The sequence below is a fragment of the Garra rufa genome, chromosome 2, assembly GCF_049309525.1.
Source record: "Garra rufa chromosome 2, GarRuf1.0, whole genome shotgun sequence".
Taxonomy (NCBI): domain Eukaryota; kingdom Metazoa; phylum Chordata; class Actinopteri; order Cypriniformes; family Cyprinidae; genus Garra; species Garra rufa.
Window position 1 is genome coordinate 1,129,536 of NC_133362.1, and position 7,037 is coordinate 1,136,572.

Genomic DNA, 7,037 nt, shown 5'->3' on the forward strand with positions numbered 1-7,037 from the left:
ACTATTCCACACAAAATATCCCCATAAAAGTAAACAATTTATTCTGAAGCAATATTTTCATCAGTGCTCTATTAGCCTTTACGTCTTAAATCTGCATATTTGATTTGAGGCTCTTTTTTTTTTTTTTTTTTAAATGTATGCATCACCTTTGAAATTATTACAATTTATCAAATTCTATATGGCTGTTAGCAGTCAGATTACATAATTTACACTGCAAAATTAAAAGTGCAATAAAAGATTAATGAAATTAATGTATTAAATACACTTATGAATGTACAAATTAGAAATGTTGGGGTGGGGATGCATACTTTTAAACATGCTCCCAGCAGGTGGCATAAGTCACTTCATGAGCGAGTTATTGAGTTATTTCAAGTGATTCGAGCCAAACGCTGAATCATTTAGTAGTAAAACATTGCTTGGAGAATGTTCTACATTATACTTCTGCTGTCATCCTTGTTTGGAACTATTTCCGTTGGTGAAACAGAACAAAACAGTAAATATTTTGTCTAAAATGCAAGTAACTACTTGACTAACTAGTTTATTAAACTAAAATTTATGTAACATTTGTATCGTGAGAATATTCAGCAAAAAGCTCCCTTGGTATATTACTATATCATGTAATAAATAAACTATACATTTTCAATTGTTGCCTCAGTGTGTTTTTTTAGAGTTTCTTTAGGTGTACTGTTACGCTCTTTTGTTTTAAAGTAGGCTACAAATAGACCATAAATACCCTATTTATTGTCAATTGCTGTTTATTTTTAATGTATTAAAATAGGAATCTTTCTTGCCTTTCGATGCTTTGCTGGTTATTTTTGTCACTTCAGTTTTAATCAGGCTGTTTGTTCGGTCTATATATATTATTATTATTATTGAGTCCATTATATACAGAAAAAAGCTTGTTTGAAGACATCGTGAACAAACCCTTTCAGTTTGATGGACGTCCTTAGCTTTTCGAGCTGGAATATACAGAAGATGATATATATTTATATAGTACAGGCCAAAAGTTTGTACACACCTTCTCATTCAATGTGTTTCCTGTATTTTCATGACAACTGACATTGCAGATTCTCACTGGCTACTTTGAAGAAACTAGAATATGAGACATGTTTTCAGTTATTTCACACTTTTTGTTTACATCTACAATGTAAATAGTCATGAAAATAAAGAAAACGCATTGAATGAGATGTGTCCAAACTTTTGGCTGTACTGTATACAGTATACTATATACGTATTAGTATAACAATCAGTTTTGACTGCTAAACTCTTTTCCAGGAGTAATCTGTAAGACTTTTGAGTGAATAAATACTAATTCACTGAGGGCATTTGAAGCAATAGCCTACTTACGGCTGAGGAGGGTCCGTGATGCCATCCTGTGGAAGGCCCTCTTCTTGTTCACACCCTTCCAATTAATTGTTCGGGAAAGGGGGCAGGAAAACAGGTATGACAGAATGTTCCATGTCACCCTCTTCAAATCCACACCCCCGACAGCAGACAGGGTATTCACCTAGGGGCATGAAGATAGTGGTTGGATCACTGTTTTTAAACAGGTAAGCCACTTTTTTGACAGTTTTTTTTTTTTTCACAATTAAGACGTGGGCAATTGGATGATGCTTTTATCCATAACAATCAAGTTACATCATCGTAAAGAGCTTAGTCTAGCAATAAATATTACTTTAGATGAATTATATTACAGTTACATCATCATAAAGAGCTTAGAATACTGTAGCAATAAATGTTACTTTAGATTAATTAGATTTAGTGTAAGATGAAACAAGTGTCTTGAGTACAATGAGAACATTTTGGGGGAATATGCTTACAAGGGCATGTTTCTGCCTATCGTTGGCAGGGTCCGCCAGCCAGGCCTCAAAGCGGTCCAGCTCTGCATCTGATTCCAGGGGGAATTGAAATTCCCCGGACCACTCAAAGGCTGCTGGTTGGAGGCCGTTATTGACTTTGGCCATGAGCAGGTTCACGGTGGTGGCGAGTTGGGCAACCTGCTGCTTTAGGTTTTCCAAAAGCAATAGGCCATGTAGCTGAGCCGCTGAAACATTGTGAAAGTTGAAAAAAAAAAGTGTTAATCTGGAGAAAAGACTCAGGTTATTTAAACATTAGAGAGGGTGCTCACTGCAGAGCCATATGGGAGGAGCTGGAGCAGGTGAAATACTGACAGAAAGTCTCTTGTCCAGTCAGACTCGAGGGAGCGCGCTAACTATTATATATACTAAGATTTCAGATGCAAAGCCTCTAAGTAAGTCTGACTTTTTTCTTCAAAATGAGCATTTCTTTCTGGCTAGGTTTCTATGTAAGCAGGCTGTTTACTTCACTTCATATATCAACGCGATTTGGTTTCGGTTTATTGATTTCTGAATATGACCTTACATTGTAACAGCATAAACACAATTATATGGTGGTAATACCGCATACCGCGCTACTGAGCCACTCAAAATTACCGCAAGGGAAATTCATTAACCGCGACAGCCCTATATATATATATATATATATATATATATATACACACACACACATATATATATATATATATATATATATATATATATATATATGTGTGTGTGTGTATATATATATATATATATATATATATACACACACACACACATATATATATATATATATATATATATATATATATATATATATGTTGTAAACATTGTTAACACTCTTTTTTTTTAATTTCTTACGTGTGCAAGGAATTGGCCCTGTTTCATGGCCAACTCTGAAGGTTGGCTTGAAGAGAAGGTGACCTCCAGGCTCTCCACCACCGCTGGCTAATTGAGGAAAGGTATGTAAATGTTAAAATCAGAAAACAAGAAAAAAAATAAGTATATATATACAGGATATTTATTGTACACATGTACTTGTAAATTTGTATGAAAAAGTCACCATGTGAATATGGGAAGCCCATATTAATGTCAAACACTGGACTCAAGTGTTGAGCTGGTGGTGGTGTTGACTGGTGCGCTGAGCTATTGATTACTTGACCATTGAGGGAAAATGATAACAAAAGAGGCAGATTGTCAGACAAGGAGATAAATGAACAGGACAGAACATCACCTTTGTACTTTCATTTGTATTGTAATTTTGCTACAGAGCATGATTCCTACCATTGAAGGGGTCTGACTCCCTCCTCACATTCCAGCTTATGTCTTTATAGGTTTCCTGTCCTGTGTTGTCCAGAGACTCCTGACCCATGTTCACTGCGATGTCCACTTTTGGATAAAGGGATAACCGTGAATCAACATATTGCCGTGGTGCAAATCACTGGACTGTATATTGTTGCAGTTGGCAATCAAATCAAAACTTACAGAGGGGGGCTGGAGGGAGACTAGGGAGGGTAGCGCTAATAGGGAGAGGTTGAGGCCGAGGCCGAGACACTGGTCTTCTTTTTGGAGTTTGCTCAGTTTCAGAGTCAGTACTGCCGTTTTCAAATCCTGGGTAACTAGTGAAGACAGAGGTCACATTGTAATGACAAGGCAATAGTATCATTCAATGCGCAGGCATGAACAAAGGCTTTTTTTTTTGTACCCCAGCCATAGCTTTTGCAGTAATGCAACAATTATCTATAATGTACATACTGTGTCGCTTTTCTTCTCCTTTTTGCCATTGAGCCCTCATCCTCTGACTGGAGGACTGCCGTTCCATTTCTGTTGTAGTCCTTCAGCTTTTGCCTTGCCTTACTGAAGTCATCTACTATTATAAAAAAAATAAAAATAAAAAAAGACAGATATGGAGATAATTAAGGACAAAGGAAATAAGGCATAACTGTTGTCCTAACATGGAAAGACATAGAATTACCCTGTTTGCTTGTTTATTTACCTTTTTCAAAGAGTGTTCTTATTTTGAAGATTTTCCAGCCAGGGCCTGGCATTTCATGCCTCTTTATGGCCTTTTGGGTTTTTTCCTCGGAAATGAATGTTGGCCAAAAACATTCATCACCTTTAACCCATGACCTCGGCACAACTTCTGTAATGTCCTCGTCCAGGAAAATTACTCCACAAAATGTCTTTTAAAAATCATTGTGTAAAAAATAAGATGATTAAAAAAATACATAACTGAACTGAACTGAACTATGATTTTCAAAAAAAAAGTCTAGTCCTTCATATGAAACAACGGTATTACCACCATTGCCTCATTGAAAGGGACAGCCATGCATTTTTGTGTGAAAGATGACAGTTTGGAGAATTTTATCTCATGGTCTAGGTCAGCTGGTATCACAATGTTTAAAATGTCCGAATTAAAAGGATAGGTAAAAAATGTTTCAACCATCCCGTACTGTCTGTAGGCAATTATGATATCACCATGACAGTCAATTATATTATTTATTTGACACACATTTTTGCCCATCAGAAATGTGTTGTTTCGACATGTTGTGGTCATGGTGAACCTCTCTGATTTCAGTTCGTCATACTGGTGACAGATCAAGTTTGGTACTGGTATAGGGCCTCTGGCATGTTCTTTGCAGAATTTGATGGGCTGGTCACTTGTAACACCACCGTTTAATTTCTCGGACAGGCGTCTGATTATTTGGGCCAGGGGATTTGAGGGTTTGCGTACAAAACCCTTGAGTTTTTGCAAATAATTTTCATATGGAAAGGAGGATATAACATCCAGATTGCCAAAATGTTTTGCATCCTGTGCAAGATGGGTCAACCCATGCACATTGTACACTAGCTGATCATTTCCATACAGGCGGGCAAAATGTTCCACAAAAGCATGAAGGAGGCTGTTGGCATATTCGTTGTACTTTCTGGCAAAGAAAGGGGAGACTAGCATTGCCATGGCTGTCGACAGCAGCAGGAAGTTTGCATATAGATCAGGTCTTAACACCTCACGCAACACCACCGGTCCTGTGTATAAGAGAAACTGACGGAACTCCGTTGCTTTCCACCTATCCACTTCGTTCAGTGCTCTTGGCCTTCTAGCAAATTCCGAAGGAATGTGGGGTCTTAAGCTTAGAAGATTTCTGGATATTCTGTCCACGTCTCTCACTGGTACACGGACAGTCAGAGGACCTTTCATCCACAGAAAGATAAGGCGCCTTACCACCCCCAAGCACACCAGGTGCATGTAGTCCAGTGGGACTTGGGACACCAAACCAAAATGTACATTTGTGAAGGCATGAGGACCATGGTGGTGTTCCTCATCCTCCTGCCTGGCAAATGCCTCATCAGACCGTGTTTGGCTATTCATGAGGGGGTATGTCATGCGGTGGTTGAGGTACACCCCACTCTGAATACACTTGTCACAGCCATAGTAACCGTTAAAAGCCTTTGTGACTTTCACAAAGGATTTTGCCGGTGCGTCACAGATCATGGAATGAACTTTTAAAGTGAGCCTTTTCCCCTCAAATGTAAACCCCTCCTGTAATTGCGAGAGTTCATTTGCCAAATCTGTGAGATACATTTTTGATGACTCAGGTTTCTTTATACCTGAGTACATCCCGATGACTACAGGTTCTTTCATGGGTACTCCAACCAATCTACCTAAAATGGGCCACAACTGAAGACCTGAACTTTTAAAAAGTGGCAGGCCATCCACTGACATTTGAAGATGTAAACAACATCCATCGACAAGCTTGTCTTTCCATAGGGAAAAGGTATGTTTTAACGCCTCAATAATGCCAATGTAGTGGTATTGGCCACCGCAGAGCTCCCTAACAGAATAATCTCTTCTTGTGTTAAGAAGAGTTCGTGCATCTTTTGGCAAGTCACAGTGGTGGACCGTTAATATTGCCAAGAGAGCCGAAAGTGCAACATGGGAAATACCATATGTTAATGCCCACTCGGAAAGGCGATTTCTGAGTTTTTCTGGTTCCTCCCAGTCAGATATTTCTTCTACATCACTATCATCTTGATAATAAGATCTATCCTCTGGGTCAGACACAACAGCTGCCATTGGATCTAATCCAAGACTTTCTTCCATGATTTCATTTTCAGGTTCTGCAACATCATCTGTTGGAGACCCAATATCTCTGGGAGGAAGTGTGGCTGCAGGTGTTTCCTGGCCGATATCAATTAACCTTCTATTAAGGTCCACCCTGGCTCTTCTCCTCAAAGCTGAACTGGAAACAGGTGTCTTGCGTCTATTCATTTTTTTACATTTAGGTAACTATCTCAACTGTAAATTGAATAATAATAATATAAAAAAAAAAAGTATGGAGTTTGGACTGGAATGAAAATCTGAGTATTATACCTTCTTCTCAACAGTTTGCATCATGTTTTCAGCATCTGGAAAAAGAAATGGAAAGTATGTTGTAAGTTGTTGTGTTACTTAATTTTATTTATTATGTGACTGGAAAAGTTGTCTGGTTTATCAAAAATAAAGATTTGGTAACAAGTATAACATTTATTTCTCTATCCCTCTATTGGTCTATATTATATTTATCTATCTATCTATCTATCTATCTATCTATCTATCTATCTATCTATCTATCTATCTATCTATCTATCTATCTATCTATCTATCTATCTATCTATCTAGGGCTGACTCAGGAGACTCACTTTTGTTTACAAGAAAATTTAAGTAAAATACCAATAACAAAATTGTAATTGTAAGGTTGAAATTGTTATTGGGGTAGGCTACATAAGAATAATAATGGTTATGGTCTTTGTTCAGTGTAAGGTTGGAGGCATATACATTCAGATGTATTTCTAAATTATGTAAGCTAATGTCCCTGCCACTTTCTATCAGTTATATCATATATTTTCTCTTCCTTTTCTTTAATGAATGTATATTTGATTTCAGTAATGATACTTTGGCCATGAATTAAAAAAAAAAAAATCATAATCACAATTACTTAATTTATTTTTAGTCCAGGCAAAGTAGCATTTTACGACAGACTAATTGTAAAATATTTTTTTTCTGCATAGATCATTTATATGAGGTGCCCAGAACAACATACTTAAAGTCCTAAGAAATCCTAGTTGAGGAAATATGTTCATTTATCATCAATCCGAAATATGTGCCAATAAGGCCAGGCAACAATACACCCCAATGGGGCTATTTTTTTTTTCCTT